An 18,578-nucleotide genomic window follows, 5' to 3' on the forward strand; every position below is an offset into this window, starting at 1 on the left:
TTGGATTCCGCAGGTCTGCAAGGCGAGGACCCAGAGCGGGAACCTCACCACACACGCTCCTCCAGCCCAGACCCGAAGCCTCCAGGCGGGGAGGGAGCAACCTAGCCCGGTTGCCTAGCAACCGGCTCCCTCCGCCCGCTCTCGCGTGAGTCGTCCGCAGCGACGCGAGACGCGCGCGGTGCACGGCGGGACCACGCGGCTTTCCCCCTGCTCCGGGGCTGGCTGGCCAGGAAGGCGGGGGACGAGTCCTCGCGGCCCAGGCTGGAGGACGACGGGGCCTCCTGGGCCACAGCCGCCTGGGCTGGTCACTTGCTGGGACCGCGGCTGGGCCACTGCCTGGAGCTGCGCATTCAGGTGAACCCCTTCCACGCGCTCGCTCCGGCTGGCTGGGCCTCGCGCGGCCCTGAGGCTCGCTTCTGGGCCGTCCACCCGCGCTTCCCACCCTGATGAGGCGTGCCTGCGTCCGCGGGGCACGTCATAATGGAAAGGCAGTTTGGCGCGTAGTAGGTCCGTGGCGTTTGCTGTTTAGCAATCACTCCAGCATTGATTCCTATGCCCGCGTGGGTTCCACGAGGCCACTTCTGTCTGCTGCTCCCTCCCTGGGTTCTGCTCCTCAACTTAGCACTTTGTCTCCCTCCAGGGCTCTCTTCTTGGCGCTCTTTTAACAGATGGTGGTCAGTTGTCCCATCTCCCCAGTTCCCAAGATTGTGTTTCCATGGCTCCTAAGTGCTCTCGTCAAACAGGACGTCTCTTGAAGCTCTGGGACTGCATTTCATCTCTTTGTAGGGCAGCTTTATGTGCCTTTATCCGTATCTCAGACTCTGCCCGAATCTGAACTCGTGACACTCGCTTCCTCTCCCAATCTCCCGCTTCCTGTGTGTTCACCAACTAAATTCACAAACAGCCACTAAGGCGCCAAGCTATCAGATTTGACTGTCCACCACCATCATTCTGTGAGGTGCCAGGCCCTCTACAGCTGTCCGCCTCCTTCTGCACTTTGCCTTCCTACTGCTCTCCCACGGGTCTTTCAGGCTTGTTCCATTTCTTCATTTAGTTCTCTTCAGACTAGATAATTTCAAAGGACCTATCTTCGAGTTCGCTGATTTCTTTTACTTCTCAAATCTGCTGCTGAATCCCTCTAGTGAGCTTTTTCATTTAATGGACTTTTCAGTCCAGAATTTCTTTTTGGTTCTTTTCCATAATTCTTTCTTTCTGTAAATAGTCTCTCTCTCTTTTTTTTTTCCCCATCTGTTTTCCTGATCTCCTTTAGTTCTTTGTCCGTGGTTTCCTGAGCTCACTGAGCACATTTAGGTTGGCTGGCTTAAAGTTTACCTGTAGGAAGTGCGATGTCTGGGCTTCCTTGGGGATGGTTTCTGTCAAATTCTTTTTTTCCTGTGAATGGTCCATCCTTTGCTGTTTTGTGTGTTTTATAATTTTTTGTTGAGAATTGTACATTCAAAATGTCTCCAAAGGTGATTTTCTTAGTCATCAGGAATTGCTAATGTTTTGCTTGTTGAGGGCTGGAATTGTGTGTTACCTTTCCAGCCTATTTTTGCAAAATGTGTATGCTTTGTTTTTGTATAACCACTGAAGTTTCTGTTTCATTTTCTGTACAGTCAGTAAGTAACCTGACATAGATTTCCTTAAATGCCTGACTCTAAATTGGGGAGCAGGAGAAGGGGATTCTGTCTCTTCAAATCTCATAGATGCTCCAAAGGGAAGCGGTTGCTGCTGGGGGGTCAAATCCACCACAAGCATCTGTGCTGGTCCTCAGGGATCCATCAGACTGTCCCAAATGCATAACCCTAAATTTATGGAGGGACAAGGTTTCCACTGCCTGCCCTGGCATCAGCCAGCTTCTTCAGGAATGCAGGCTGCTGCCCATACAGCCGCAGCATGTCTGTCTGAGGAATGGGGGATTTTGGCTGGTTTTCACATGCTGCTCACTTGTGAAAAATCAGCAGCCTCTCCCTTTATTTTATAAGGACTCCTCTGGTTGCTAAAAGTTTCTGGTCAAGTTCCAGAGTTCCAAAATAGTTGACTCTAATCACTTTTCCCAGCTCAGTGGTTGCTTTGGCAAAGAGTTTCCTACTCTGCCATTTTGTGTGACATCACTCTGGGTAGTGTTTTCTTTTGTTTTTAAACTTAATCTTTTTTTTTTTTTTTACTTATTTATTTAGAGAAAGCACAAGCACGTGGGGCAGGGAGGGGCAGAGGAAGAGGGAGAGAGAGAATCCCAAGCAGGCCCCATGCTCAGCACGGAGCCTGACACTGGGCTTGATCTCACGACCCTGAGATCATGACCTGAGCCGAAATCAAGAGTCAGACGCCTAACCGACTGAATCACCCAGGCGCCCTGACAATCCATTTTTTCAGGTTGTTTAGACAGTTTACATTTAATATAAATTTTGATTGGTTAGGATTTAAGTCTGCAATTTTACTTGTTTTCTCTTTGTTCCCCCTGGGTTTTTTGTACCTCTCTTTCCCTTTTCTTGCCCTGTTATGGGATACTTGAACATTTTTTAGTATGCCACCTTAATATTTCTAGACTTTTAATGTAGCTCTCATTTTATAGATTTTTAGTGGTTGCTATTGAGGTTATATTATACATACTTATGATAATTTACTAGTATCAACCTTTTAGCAGTTCACATGGAACGTAGACACTTTACCACCTTTACGTCCCTTTTCTTTTCTTTATGAGATTGTAGTCTTAAATATTACCTCTACATACATTGAGAACCTGAGATGATGTCATAATTTTGCTTTCATCCATCAAACATAACTTTAAAAATTCAAGAGATTATCTTCACCTAGATATTTACACTAAAAATGCTTTTTTCTTTATTCCTGATGTTTCAAGTTTGTTTATTTCCTTTTCACTTGAAGAACTTTTCCTTGATTACTTCTTTTTTGTTTTTGTTTTAAGATTTTGTTTTTTTTAGTAATCTGTACACCTAACATGGGGCTCAAACTCACAGCCCCGAGATCAAGAGTTGCACGCTCCATGGCCGGAGCCAGCCAGGCACCCCCCCCCACACCACCACCACCAATCACTTCTTTTAGAGAAGTTCTGACAGTGGCAGATCATTTCATTTTCCTTCATCTCATAATGTGTTTATTCCACCTTCATTCACTGGATATAGAATTATGCATTGTCAGTTATTTTCTTGCATTTAAAATGCATTTAAAAATGTTTGCCACTTTCTCTCGTGGTTTCTGATGAGAAATTTTTAGTCCTTTGAATTGTTCTTGCCCTGTATTTTGCCTCCAGCCGCTTTCAAGATTTTTTCTTTGTCTTTAATTTTCAGACATTTGATTATGATGTGTTTGGGTTTTAATTATTTGGATTTATCCTTTTAGGGTTTGCTCAGATTCTTGAATTGGTAGGTTTATGTCCTTTGCCAAATTTGGGATATTTCCAGCCATTATTTCCTCAAGTATTTTTTGTGCACTGCAATCTTTTTCCTCTCCTAGGACTCCAGTAAAAGGAGTAAGATCTCTTGTTATTGTCCTGTAGGCACTTGTTCTTTTTTTTCTGTTTTGTCTCTGTTGTTCAGATTGGATAATTTCTACTGATATATCTTCAGGTTCACGGATTCTTTCCTCTTTTAAATCTTCATTTTGTTATTAAGCACATCCTGTGAGTTTTCCACTTACTGTAATTTTTCATTCTGAAATTTGCATGTGGGTCTTTATATCTTTTTCTTTGATGAGGCTTTCTGTTTTCCAGTATCTTTCAAGAGTGTTTATAATTATTTTTGTGATAGCTGCTCTAAAATCCTTATTCAGTAATTCCAACATCTTGTCACCTCAATGTTGGCATCTGTTGATTGTCTTTTCTCATTTGAGTTGTTTTTCCTGGTTTTTAGTATGAGGAGTAATTTTTTTTTCTTTTTGTTTTATCCTGGACATTTTGAATATTATGTTTTGAGGCCGTAGTTCCTATGTAAATCTTCTGTTTTAGCAGTCAATATGTTTATATTCAGAATGCATCTTCTGGTCCATATTTGTAGGGCTCTGGTTTGAAGATAAATTTAGTCTTTGAAACCTCTGCAGAGCTATCTTGGCCTGCCCCACTTGTGTGCTACTCAGAGGCCAATTTGAACCCTGAGAATTTTCCACATTGTAGTTCAGTTCTCAAAGCTTTTGCTCTGTTGATGCTGATTGGTTTCACACATGGGCTGCTTGGGGAGGCACGTCCAGCACTTCATACCCATATTTAAAGAATCCCTTTTCCTGCAGGGCGCCTTGGTGGCTCAGTCAGTTAGGCATCCAGCTCTTGATGTCAGCTCAGGTCTTGGTCTCAGGGTCATGGGTTTGGGCCCTAATGAAAAAAAAAAAAAAAGAATCCTTTTTTCTAAATCCTCACACTCTATTTGGTGTGCCACCTTTTTAGTATTATTTAATTAGTGCAGGTTGTGGATAGTAGGGCTCCTCCCCAGTCTCTTCAGTGCTTGGTGGGGAGGGGAGAGGTGCCACCACTGCTTTGTCGGGGCAGAGTGGGCATTGGTCAATAGGGCTTTGTCCCACAGTCTCTGCAGTACCTGATGGGGAGGGGAACAGTATGGGTTTTTTCCTGGTGTTTGCCTGGAGTAGGTTGGCTAAAGTCAAAATGGCACCATCCTGCAGAACTACCCTCTTCCTGGTTATTTGGCCGGAGAGAGTGGGCTTTTCTTGGGGCTTTTCCATATGGGGTGGTCGGGTAGTTGGCCTGTTGGCATTTTCTCATCGTAGATTGCTCTGTCACCCACGCCAAGATAAATAGAAGGCAAAACAAACAGACCACCTGGGGAACTTAACCACTGGGGCTTCTCTCAGGTCCCTAGCCAGTTTGCCTTCTTTTCTCTACCTTTCAAGAGTCCTTTTGATAGTTGCCTCATGTACTCTGAGCAGGAGTTTTGGTTGTAATTAGCAAGAGGAATGTGATGGGTGTACTTACTCTGTCTTCTGTGGAACCAGAAACAACATCCAGCATTTTTAATTGTTTTATTGAGAAGTTTGAGTGTGTTGCTACTCATTTTAGCAATGATACACTTGCTTCTGTGTGATGAACCATCCTGCTCATATTGGGTCTGAGTTAGGTCTCAGGGTCCCGTCCTGCAGCAGGCAGTGAAAACCTCAACCCAGTATACAGCACGCAGAACTCCACTCTCTAGCCCCTCTGCCTCTGTTCTCTGGTTCATGGGACCTCCCCACATCTCTTTCTTCATTTCATCTGTCCATTTGGGCCCTGTTCTCCAGGTGAGCAGTCTCAGCCTTGTCACCCCGTAGTGGACTTGCAGTAGCCGGCCTGGCAGGAGGACTAGGCGGACTAACACAGGGCAAGCACTTAGAACAGCAGCTGGTACCAAATCAGCACCCTTACATGGTGTTTGGTGGCTGTTAGGCCCTTCTATTTTTGCATGGACTCCGCTTCAAGTAAAAGACAATCCACACTGTCTGTGATCTCCCACCGGAGTAGGGGAGTCATATTCTTGTTAGCTGTAGTTGGAAGATGAAATTTTCACCCATGCAGTGATCTGCCAACATTTATTTGAGTGCTGGCTGTGTTGTGCATCCAAACATGAAAAAATAAGATATAACCCAGGTCTTCAAAGAGCCCAGAGACTTGAGTGGGGAGTAATATATACGTGAATGCACACAATAAATAAATGCAATGAAATTAGTCTGTACAAGATAGAATGGGGACCGCAGGGTGGGTGTGGCCATATGTTTGGGGCTGAGGAAGGGTTCACAGAGGTGGTGACAGGCTGAATCTTAGGCGATAAGTAGGTTCTCCCCAGGTGAGTAAAGGCATTTCATGCAGAAGCATAGATCAGTGTGGCAAGTAGTTTAGTGTCCACGTAATCTGTGTCATAGGTCTGTAGGTGGATCGAAATTGTATGTTTAGAGAAGCACACAAGCCAGGCTCTAACCTAGTTTACACGGTTATGATTCTGGTTTTCTCTCTTGTCATTTGCATACAGATAATTATAATTTGACCTGATATAATGTATTGATACCTGCACAGTGATACAGAGTATCCATTTTAAAGATAAACCTCTTGGAGCTGACTCTTGAGACAAGACCAGCAGCTGGACACACATTCAATGCCAAGTATAAATTGAGAAAGAATCCCACTGAGTCATTGAACTGAATTGAGGACAAGGGCAAGGAATACAGGGTAGCAGGTGCCTGAGTGATGGCAACTTGAGTTACTGCAAACGTGCTGGACCTCCCCGCCTCCACTGTGGTGCTGATACACGGTGCAGCATCTATTTCCAGCTGCCTCTGGCATCTGTTAGAGGCAGAGCTATTTTCTCCAGACGTCCGTTACTTTGGGTAACACTTGGCCAGATTCAGTTTCATCTTCCCTACTGGGACCTCTGGGGTAGGGTGGCAGCTAAACCATGCACCTTTTCCCCTACTGTCACCAGTGGGCTCCTGTCCTCTCCAGCTTCTCTTTTCCTAGGACACCACTGCCTGGAGGCCGCTGCTATTCTTAGGGGTCCAGCACCGAGGGCAGAACCCAGAGCACACAGAATCTTCCCTGCGTATCTCCCCCCTGCCGCACTTTTCCCTTGCCTCTGCTTTCGATACACGGAAACCCAGCATTCCCACACACCAGCCTCTCTTTGGACTGCAGCCTTTCACCCACCTCCGCCTGAATCTCTTCCCCAGGCTCCTCCTAGCCCCCGATCCCCTCCACCTGAGACAAGACTTCCTCACAGAGGCCTTTGCTGATGGGCCTCCTGGGCTAAGTTGCGCCCCCCATCCTGTGCTATCATGACAGCCTGGGGCAGAGTGTATTTTCTGAGGGTGACCACAGTAATATCTCCCATTCCGCTTGCTCTTCTTACAATATAATCTTACTGCTGCTTCCGTCACGTGATGGTGGCAGTGTGTCTCTTCCCCTAGAACCTGTGCAGGTCTTTGAGATTGCTTTGACCAAATGTGGTAGGACAGACGCGACTCTGCGGTACTTCCCAGGCTAGATCATCAAAATGCCATGCACATCCACCTTTTTCTCTGGGAGTGCTTGCTCTTTCAACCAAGCTGCCCTATTCTGAGGGTGCCCAAACTAACCAATATGGAGAGACAATAGGCAGAAGAAATGTGTAACTTTTCCAGCCCACAGTTCAGCAGAGGTCCCAGCTGACACCAGCATCAGCCACTAGCTGTGTGGGCGAAGATGCATCTAGATGATTCCAGCCCCCTACCATCAAGCACCCCTAGCCTTTAAGTCTTCCTAGCTGAGTTCCCAGACATTGCAGACCAGAAACAAGCCAGTGCACTGCAATCACAGAATCCCTGAGGATCAGAAAATGATTGTTTGGGGCCCCTGAGTGGCGCAGTCAGTTCAGCGTCTGACTCTTGGTTGTGGCTCAGGTTGTGATCTCAGGATCAGGAGATCGATCCCCAAGTCAAGCTCTGGGCTTAGTGTGGAGTCGGCTTAAGATTCTCCCTCTGCCCCTCCCGCTTGAGCTCTCTCTCTCTGTCTCTCCCTGCAAGAAAGGAAGAAAGAAAGAGAAAATGATCGTTTTATACCACTGTACATTTTATTGGTTTCTTACGCTATTAGTAACTGAAAGTCTTTTTCTTTTCTACTTCTGTACTTCCCGCCCATTTCTATGTGTGTACTGACTTCCCTGTTCAACTGTACGCAGCTTGAGAGCTGGTCCTGTGTCTGCGGTGCTCATTGCTGTTTCTTGTGTGGCACAAAGAAGGCAGTGGGTGCACAAGAACTAGTGAATTAATGAGTAGGAGGTATGTGTGTTTTCTTTTAATGTAGACATTCATGTTGGTGTCTATATGTGCAAGCAGGCACCCACACGTTTCTGCGTCCAGGCGGGCTTCTGGTCTGCGGCTCTGTGCTTACCAGCTTGATCCCTCCCTCCCCAGGAATCTTCTCTCCCTCCCCACCCTGACTGATCTATTGGCGTGAGATGTCCTTGATTGGTTCTACCACCTTTTTCACTTGCAAGTGGTGCCTGCCTGTAAGAAGAGGTGAAGAAATAGGAGGCCAGGAGTTCCAAAGACAAACTTGACCCGTTTTATAATTTTGTCAGTGACAGTCTTTAGAGAATAAAACCTTAGGTAGTTTGGTATTTAGTCCTTCACGACAGCTCACAGGTGGTATAGATTGCAGAGTTAACACTATGATGGTGCCATTAAGGAAAAGCTTCAGGCTGCCCTCTACTGGGAAGTAGCACAATAAGTACTGTATTATACTCCAAAGCAACCTGGATCTCGGAACAAAGAAATTAGAGTGTAGGGACCAGTTCTGTCTTGTTGACTATAATCGGGGCCTACAGCATTATCTGGCAGTTAGTAGGAGCTCAACTAATACTTACTGAACAGAGTAAACAACGTGCGCTGTTTGGGAGTACGAGCACATTTCTTAAGAGCTTACCATGTTTGGGGCGCCTGGGTGGCTCAGTCGTTAAGCATCTGGCCTTCGGCTCAGGTCAGGGATTGAGCCCCGCATTGAGGCCCGCATCGAGCCCTGCATCAGGCCCCACATCAGGCTCCCTGCTCGGCAGGAAGCCTGCTTCTCCCTCCCCCACCCCCCCTGCTTGTGTTCCTGCTCTCCCCCTATCTCTCTCTGTCAAATAAATAAACAAATAAATCTTAAAAAAAAAGAGAGAGAGAGCTTACCATGTTTAAGACATTAAGCCAAGCACCGTAGATGATATAAATCAGAGCCAGGTAGTTAATATTTTAGGCGTAGAGGCCATATGGTCTCTGTCACTACTCAACTCTGCTGTTGTGGTAGGCAAGCAGCCACAGACAATACATCATCTAAGAGGGTGCCTCTGTTCCAGTGAAACTTTATTTATAGAAACTGGTGGCCTGCTTGCAGGCCATAGTTTGCTGACCCCAATATAAATAATAATATAAATAATAAAAATAGGGATTTTTCTAGTCAGGTTCACCAATAACCTCCCATTGCCAAATCCACTGGATCCTTTAAAAATGTTTTTTAGTATGAAGTATTTCAAACCTCAGAAATGTACAGAGGATAATATAATATTCATTATATTCAATATATATATTCAACATGTTATATATTATCCTCTGTATATAATGAATATTATATTATCACCGATATATACCAAATGTTTATATTTTGCCATGTTTCAAATCTTTAAAAATAACAATACAGGGGCGCCTGGGTGGCTCAGTCGTTAAGCATCTGCCTTCGGCTCAGGTCATGATCTCAGGATCCTGGGATCCAGCCCCACATGGGGCTTCCTGCTCAGCAGGGAGTCTGCTTCTCCCTCTCCCTCTGCCCCTCCCCCCCCACTAATGCACACTCTCTCTCATGCACACGCACTCTCTCTCTCTCAAATAAATAAAATCTTTAAAACTAAATAAACAAAATAAAAATAACAATGCATTAGTGATACATTTGAAGTTCCTTTGTGTATGCCACCTGGTTGCCATTCCCTTCATTCTCTTCCTTCCCAGGGGTGAACATAATGTTGAAGTTGTGTGTTTTCTTCCCATGCATGCAATTATTATCTTTATATAGGTATCCATATTAGGTATATTATTATTTAGTATCCTTTAATTTTGCATGTATCATTATGCTACTTTGCTTTTTCCACTTAACATTGTTTTTGACTTTTATCCATATTCTATGTGTACAACATTGAATTATCTTTAATAGTAAGTGCTTTTGGCACACAAAGGTCACAAAGATTATCTCCTATGTTTCCTTCTAGAAATTTTATAGTTTTGCCCTTTATTTAGTTCTCTGATCCATTTTTTTTTTAAAGTAACCTCTGTGCCCAAGGTGGAATTCAAACTCAAGACCCTTAGACCAAGATTCACATGCTCTACTGACTGAGCCAACCAGGTGCCCCTTCTGGTCCATTTTGAATTAATTTTTTGTGTATGGTGTGAGGTAGGGTCTGAGATTAATTTTGTTCCTAATGGATATCTAGTATGGGCATTTTATAATATGCTCACAAATTCTTTGATACTCCTGTCTTCAAAAGATAGAACCTAATTCTTCTTAGGTGTGGGCTGTACTTAATGACTTGATTTTAATGAACAGAATGTGATAGAAATGATGGTGTGTGATGCAAAATTAAGGCATAAAAGGCATTTTGGCTTCCCCCTTGCTCTCTCTCCTTGGATTACTCACCGTGTGGGAAGCCAGATGCTGTATGTTGAGGACAATTAACCAACCTTATGGAGAGGTTCACATGGTGAAGAACTGAGGCCTTCTGCCAATGGCTGGCAAGGAACTGGGGCGTTCTCTGAATACTAAACGAGTAAGCTATCTTGAAAGCAAATCCTGCAGCACTAGTTGAACCTTCATATGACTGCAGCCCTCACTGATGCCTTGACTGCCACCTCATGAGAGCTCCTGGGCCAGAACCACCTAGGTAAGCCACTCTCAAATTCCTGACTCACAGAAACTGTAAGATCAGTGTTGATTTAAGCCACTAAATTGTGGAATAATTGTTCTGCAGTAATAGAGAACTAATACATCCAGTATTCCAGCATCTTCCCCATTGAATTACAATGGTGCCAATATAGAACATCAGCCAACTACCTATATATTAGTCTTTTTTTCTGGATTCTCTATTCTGTTCCCGTAAACTATATGTCTGTTTATGCCAATAAACAGCATACTGTCTTCATTGCTATAACTTTTACTGTAGTCTTCAAGTCAGGTAGTGTAAGTCCTCCAACTTTGTTATTGTTATTTCTTATGTCAAAATTGATTTGGCTATTCTGGGTTCTTTTCCATATATATTTTAAATCAGTTAGTTGATTTCTACAGGGAAAAAAACCTACCGGGATTTTCGTTGGTACTGCACCGAATCTATAGTTCAACATAAGGATAATGGCTATCTTAACAATATTGACTCTTCCAATCCATGAACATATATCTCTCCATTTATTTAGGTTTTCTTTAATTTCTCTCAAAAATGTTTTGCAGATTTGTGTAATGTTTTAGTGTAGAAGTTTTGCATGTATTTTGTTAAATTTTAAGTATTTCATGTTTTATGCTATTATAATTGGTATTGTGTTTTTAAGTATATAATTTTAATTTTTGCTGCAATTGACTTTTATATACTGATCCCGTTTTGTTTCATGTACTCTTGCTCAGTTCACTCATTAGCTCTAGCAGTTCTTTTGTAGATTGCATCGGATTTTCTCTGAACACAAATCCTGTGATCTGCAAATAAGGAACATTTTTACTTCTTCCTTTCCAATTTGTATGTTATTTCATTCTTTTTCTTGCCTTGATCGCCCTGGTAATGTTGAATGGAACTAATGAGAGTGGACATCCTTACCTTGTCCCAGTCTTTCCTCACTAAGTGTGTGTGTATGTGTGGTGATAATATTAAAGAACTACTCTCCTAACAAATTTCAAGTATACCATACAGTATTGTTAATTATTGTCATCACAATATATCCCCAGAACTTATTCATTCATAGCTGAAAGTTTGTACTCTGTACCCTTTGGCCAACATATCTCCATTTCCCTCACCACCCCCAGGCCCTGGCAACCGCCATTCTACTCTCTATTTCTATGAGTTTGATTTTTTTAGATTCCACATATAAGTGAGGACATACAGTATTTGTCTCTGACTTATTTCACTTAGCATAATTCCCTCAAGGTCCATCCATGTTGTCACAAAAAGCAGGATTTCCTTCTTTTTATGGCTGAATATTCCATTCTATGTACATACTAAATTGTCCTCATGCAGTCACCCATAGATGGACACTTAGGTTATTTCCATGTCTTACTCATTGTGAATAATGCTCTGATGAACATGGAGACAGCTCTCTCTTCAAGATCCTGATTTCAGGGGCGCCTGGGTGGCTCAGTCATTAAGCGTCTGCCCTCGGCTCAGGTCATGATCCCAGGGTTCTGGGATCGAGCCCCGCATCAGGCTCCCTGCTCAACCAGGAGCCTGCTTCTCCCTCCCCCACTCCCCCTGTTTATGTTCCCTCTCTCGCTGTGTCTTTCTCAGTCAAAGTCAAATAAATAAAATCTTAAAAAAAAATATCGTGATTTCATTTCCTTTGGCTATATACCCAGAAGTGAGATTACTGGATATATGGTAGTTATATTTTAATTTTTTTTTTGAAGAACTGCCAGAGTTTTTTCCACAGCCATATTTGAGGATTCCAGTTTCTCCACATCCTCACCAACAGTTACTTTCCTTTCTTAAATTATTATTATAGTCACCCTAGTAGGTATGAAATGGTATCTCGTAGTGGTTTTGATTTACATTTCTCTAATGACTAGTGATACTGATTTCATGTCCTTATTGACCATTTGCGTATCTTTTGAGAAATATCTATATGAGTCCTTTGCTTATTTTTTAATTGCACTATTCCTCTTTTTGTTGTTGAGTTGTAGAGACTTGCTATATATTCTGGATGTTAAACTCTGATCAGATATCTGATCTGCAAATATTTTCTCCCATTCTGTGGATTGTCTTTGCACATTCTTGATAATCACCTTTGATGCACAGAAGTTTTTTATTTTGTTGAAGCCCAATTTAGTTTTTCTTTCCTTTTTTTAAGATTATTTTAGAGAGAGAGCGTGCATGCAAGGGAGAGAGTGGGGAGGGAGGGGGAGAGAGAGAGAGAGAATCTCAAGCAGACTCCCCGCTGAGTATGGAGCCTGATGCAGGGCTTGATCTCACAACCCTGAATCATGACCTGAGCCAAAACCAAGAGTCAGAGGCTTAACCAACTGAGCCACCCAGGCATCCTTAGTTTTTCTTTTGTTGTTATTGCTTTTGATATGAAATCCAAGGTCAAAAAGATTTACCCCTGTGTTTTCTTTGTGGAAATTTTATGGTCCTAACTTTCATATTTAGGTTAATTGATTCTTTTTCAGTATTGTTTTGCATATTTGGAACCCATGCAATTCCATATGAATTTGAGGGTTGACTTTTCTATTTCTACAAAAAAAAAAAAAAAAAAAAACCTGTTGAAATTCTGATAGGGATTGCCTTGAATTTATAGATTGCTTTGGGTACTATTGTTGTCTTAACAGTAGTAAGTCTTCTAATCAACAGGGGATGTCTTTCTATTTGTTTAGGTCTTCATTAATTTCTTTCAGCAGTATTTTGTCGTTTTCAGTATATAAATCTTTGGTTAAATTTATTCCTAGGTATTTTCGTGTCTTAGATTCTACTGTAAATGGAATTGCTCTCTTAATTTCTTTTTTGGATTATTTATTGCTGATGTATACAAACACAGCTTAACACAATTGATTCTGTAAGTTGATCTTATACCCTACAACTTTGTCGATTTTGTTTATTATAAGCTCTAGTGGCTTTCTTATGAATTTTTTGGGATTTTCTGTATAGGATCATGTCTTCTACAAATAGAGATGGTGTTACTGCTTCCTTTGGAATTTGAATGTATTTTATTTCTTTTTCTTGTCTAGTATCTCTGACTAGAACTTGTAGTTGAGTGTTGAGCAGCAGTGGCTAAAGTGTGCAACCTTTTCTTGTTCTTGATCTTACAGGTACAGTTTCAGTCTTCCACCACTGAATATGCTATTAAACATGGAATTTTCCTAAATACCTTTTATCACATTGAGGAATTTTCTATTTCTGCTTTTCTGAGAGTTCTTACCATGACAGGATGTTGGATTTTGTCAAATGTCTTTTCTGCATTAATTGAGATGCTTATGTATTTTTCCTTTGTTCGATTAATGTGATGTATTACATTGATTTTCATAAATTGAACCAGCCTTACATCCCTAGGATAAACACCACTTGGTCATGGCGTATAATGCTTTTTATATGCCAGATTCGGTTTGCTGGTATTTTGTTCAGGATTTTTGCATCTATCTTCATAAAGGATATTGGTCTATAGTTTTCTTATGATGTCTTTATCTGGTTTTGGTATCTGCTCGCATAGAATGACTTACAAAGTGTTCCCTCCTCTTCTATTGTTTGGAAGAACTTGAGAATAGTTGGTGGTAATTCTTTAAATTTTTGGTAGAATTCACCAGTGAAGACATCTGGTTCTCATCTTTCTTTGTTGAGAGGTTTTTAATTATTGATTCAGTCTTTTTACTTTTTTTAAAAAAAAATAGTTTATTTATGTATTTAGAGAGCGCATGCAACTGGGGGGAGGGCAGAGGGCGAAGGAGAGAGAAAATCCCAAGCCGACTCCACCTTGAGTGTGGAGCCATACGTGGGGCTCAGTCTCACAACCCTGAGATCATGACCTGAGCTGAAACCAAGAGTCAGTGCCACCCAGGCAACTCCAGTCCTTTTATTTGTTATAGGTCTATTGAGATTTCTATTCTAGCGAAATAAATCAGTCACAGAAAGCCAAATACCATATGATTTCACTCATATGTGGAATTTAAGAAACAAAACAGATGAATGTATGGAAGGGGGGAAAAAGAGAGGGAAACAAACCATAAGAAACTCTTAACAATAGAGAACAAACTTGAGGGTTGATGGAGGGAGGTAGTTAGGGGATGCGCTAGATGGGTGATGGGTATTAAGGAGGGCACTTATTGTGATAAGCACTGGGTGTTGTATGTAAGTGATGAATCACTGAATTCTACTCCTGAAACCAATATTGCACTGTAATGTTAACTAACTAGAATTTAAATAAAAATTAAAGATTTCTAGTCCGTCTTCAGTTGGTTTAATTTGCATATTGCTAGGCAATTGTCCATTTCATTTAGATTATCTCATTTGTTGGTATATTCATGGTATTCTCTTATAATCCTTTTTTTTTTCTCTAAGGTTGGTAGTAGTGTCCCACTTTCATTTCTGATTTTAGTTATGTCTTCACTTTTTTTTGTCTATCTATAGGTTTGCCCATTTTGTTGATATTTCCAAAGAACCAGCTTTTTGGTTTTATTGATTCTCTATTGTTTTCTACTCTGTATATCATTAATCTCCATTCTAATCATTATTATTTCCTTTCTTCTGCTAGCTTTGTAGATAGTTAGCTCTTTTTTTCCTACTTCTCCATGGTATAAAGTTAGGTTATTGATTTGAGATCTTTCCTCTTTTTAAATGTAGGCATTTACAACTATACATTTCTTTCTGAGCACAGCCCTCACAGCATCCCATAAATTTAATTATGTTATCTTTTCGTTTGATTTGTGATTTCTTCCTTGACCCACGATTTATTTAAGAGTGTTGTTTAATTTCCACTACTTGTGATTTTTTTTTCAATTTTCCTTCTGTTTCTGATTTCTATCTTTATTCCTTTGTGGTCTGAGAAGATGAATGGTATGACTTCAGTCTTTTAAAATTTAGCAAGACTTAGTTTGTGGTCTAACTTATGCTGTATCCTAGAAAATATTCCTTGTGTACTTAAGAAGGATATGTATTCTGCTATTGTTGGGTACAGTGGTCTGTGTAAGTCTTTTAGGTGTTCATGGTTTATAGTGTTGTTCAGGTGTTCTATTTCCCTGTTGAGCTTCTGTATAGATAGTCTGTCCGTTTAAAGTAGTATATTGAAGTCTAACTGTTAGGGCAGAACTGTCCATTTCTCCCTTCAATTCCTTCAGTTTTTGCTTCATATAATTTGGGGCGCGGTTTTTTTGTTGTTGCATATGTTTATAATTGTTACATCTTCTTGATAAAATTGGCCCTTTTATCGATAGATAATGTCTCTGTCTCATAACGGTTCTTTTTGTTTTGTTTTTTTAAAGATTTTATTTATTTGAGAGAGAGCAGGAGTGCAGTAGTGGAGGGGTGGGGGGCTGAGAGGGAGAGGAAGAAGCAGACTCCCTGCTGAGCAGGGAGCCTGACATGGGGCTCAATCCCAGGACCCTGACATGACCTGAGCCAAAGGCAGACGGTTAACCAACTAAGCCACCCAGGCACCCCATAACGATTTTTTACTTAAAGTCTTTTTTGCCTAATATTACTGTAGTTGCAACTGCCAGGTCTCTCATGGTTACTGTTAGCATGAAATATATTTTCCAACCTTTCATCCAACCTTTTAATGTCTTTGTGTCTAAAGTGTGTCTTGGGGTGCCTAGGTGGCTCAGTCGGTTAAGCTTCCAATTCTGGATTTCAGCTCAGGTCATGATCACAGGGTTGTGAGATCAAGCCCCACATTGGGCTCTGCACTGTGTGGAGCCTGCTTAAGATTTTCTCTTCTCTCTCTCTCTCCACCCCTCCCCCCTCTCTCCCTCCCCCCAAAATAAAAAAAAATACAGTGAGTCTTTTGTAGACAGCACCTAGTTGGATGTTTTTATCCATTCTGCCAATCTTTGCTTAATTTATATTTAAAGCAATTACTTATAAAGAAGGACTTTTCCTTTTTCCTATTTGTTTTCTGTGTTATACTTTTTTTTTTTTAGTTTTATTTACTTTTGAGAGAGAGAGAGTGACAGAGAGAGAGAGAATGAGAGGGGAGAGGGTCAGAGGGAGAAGCAGACTCCCCGCTGAGCAGGGAGCCCGATGTGGGACTCGATCCCGGGACTCCAGGATCATGACCTGAGCCGAAGGCAGTCGCTTAACCAACTGAGCCACCCAGGCACCCTTTTTTTTTTCTTTTTTAAATTTTATTTACTTTTGAGAGAGAGAGAATGACAGAATGAGAGGGGTGAGGGTCAGAGGGAGAAGCAGACTCCCCGCTGAGCAGGGAGCCCAAAGTTACACTTTTTTTGTCCTTCATTTTTTTCCATCACTGCCTTCTTTTGTATTTAATTTTTTTGTAGTGAACCATTTTGATTCCCTCTCATTTCTTTTTGCAGGTATTTAAAAAACATTTTCTTTGTGGTTACCATGGAATTACATTCAATATCCTAAATGTATACCAATCTAGTTTGAATTGATAACAACTTTAATAGCACACAGAAACTCTGCTCCTATACAACTCCACCCCCCATTATTGTTGTTGTCACAAATTACCTCTCTGTATATGGTGTGCCCAATAGCACAGATTTACAATTACTTTTAATGCATTTGTCCTTCAAATTATGTAAGAAAGAAAACATGGGGGGTGCCCAGTTGGCTCAGTTGGTTAAAGTGGCTACCTTCTGCTCAGGTCATGATCCCAGGGTCCTGGGATCCAGCCCTGCATTGGGCTCCCTGCTCAGTGGAGAGCCTGCTTCTCCCTCTCCCTCTGCCTGCTGCTCTGCCTACTTGTTTTCTCTATCTCTCTGTCAAATAAATAAATAAAATATATATAAAAAAGAAATAAAACACGGAGCTACTAACCAAAATACAATAATACTGGTTTTTCCATTTGCCCATATAGTTACCTTTACCAGAGATCTTTGTTTCTTCATATGGCTTTAAGTTCCTAACTCATATCCTTTCATTTCCATCAAAAGGACTTACTTTAGCATTTTATGCAGGAGGATCTAGTGTTATTGAACTTCCACAGTTTTTGTAACTGTGAATAAGTTAATTTCCTTTTGATTTTTAAAGGAAAACTTTCCTGGATATAGAATTCTTGGTTGACAGGTGTTTTCTTTTGCCACTTTTTTTTTCATTGAGACATAAACACAGAACACTGTGTAAATTTAAGGTGTACAGTGTGTTGATTTAATGCATTTGTGTATTGCAGTAAGACTACCATTATAGCTTTAACTAAGACTTCTATCGTGTCACATAATTAACATTGTTTTTATGGTGAGAACAATTAAGTTCTAGTCTCTTAGCATCTTTGAAGTTCATAATACAGTATCGTTGACTATAACCACTATGTTGCGCCTCAGATCTCCAGAAGTCATTTTTCTATTAGTTGCAAGTTTGTACACTTAAACAACATCTCCTTCATTCCTCCACCCCCCAGCCCCTAGTAATCCCCATTCTACTCTTTGTTTCTAAGAGGTTGGAATTTTTTGGATTCCACATATAATATCATGCAGTATTTGTCTTTCTCTGACTTACCTCACTTAGCGTAATGCCCTCAGGGTCCATCCGTGTTGTCTTAAATGGCAGAATTTCCTTTTCTGATGACTGAGTAGTATTTCATGGCATGCACATATCACATCTTTTTTATCCATCCATCCACTGATGGGTACTTAGGTTGTTTCCACATCTTGGCTGTTGTAAATAATGCTGTAGTAAACATGGGAGTGCAGCTATCTTTCACCAGTTTAAAAATAGTATCTCACTGCCTTCTGGCTTCCATGGTTTCAGGTGATAAATCAGTTGCTAGTCTTATTGAGGATCTTGTACTTAACAAGTTGTTTCTGTCTTTCTCCTTTCAAGACTTTGTCTTTATACAGTTTGATTATAATGTGTCTTGGTGTGCATCTCTTTGAGCTTATTTTATTTAGAGTTTGTTGACTTCTTGGATGTGCTGATTCATATCTTTCACCAAATTTGGAAAGTTCTGACCATTATTTTTTCAAATATTCTTTCTGTTTCTCTTTCTCTTTCTCTCCTCTGAGACTCCCATAATGCTCATGTTGGTCTTGTTGTTGTGCCACAGGTCTCTTACTCTCTGTTCATTTTTTCTCAATCTTTTTTCTTTCTGTTCCTCAGACTGGATAATTTCAATCAAGTTCGGTGATTCCTCTGCCTGCTCAAATCTGCTCTTGAAACCATCTAATGAATGTTTTATTGCAGTTAATGTACTTTTTAGCTTCAGAATTTCTCTTTGGTTCC

The 18,578-nt window shown here is 41.3% G+C and overlaps 1 protein-coding gene across 1 annotated transcript in view; it reads left to right on the forward strand.

The window, feature by feature from the left end:
* The first annotated feature begins 226 nt into the window (after nt 1-226).
* POM121C (POM121 transmembrane nucleoporin C) overlaps nt 227-18,578 on the forward strand; it is a 54,915-nt gene continuing 36,563 nt past the window's right edge. The window contains exon 1 of the mRNA XM_073884257.1: nt 227-354. The gene's annotated coding sequence lies outside the window, so the exon portion shown is untranslated. The remainder of the gene's footprint in view (nt 355-18,578) is intronic.

Source organism: Callorhinus ursinus, unplaced genomic scaffold, assembly GCF_003265705.2.
Source record: "Callorhinus ursinus isolate GAN/ISIS: 27379988/994484 unplaced genomic scaffold, GSC_fseal_2.0 scaffold55, whole genome shotgun sequence".
NCBI classification, from domain to species: domain Eukaryota; kingdom Metazoa; phylum Chordata; class Mammalia; order Carnivora; family Otariidae; genus Callorhinus; species Callorhinus ursinus.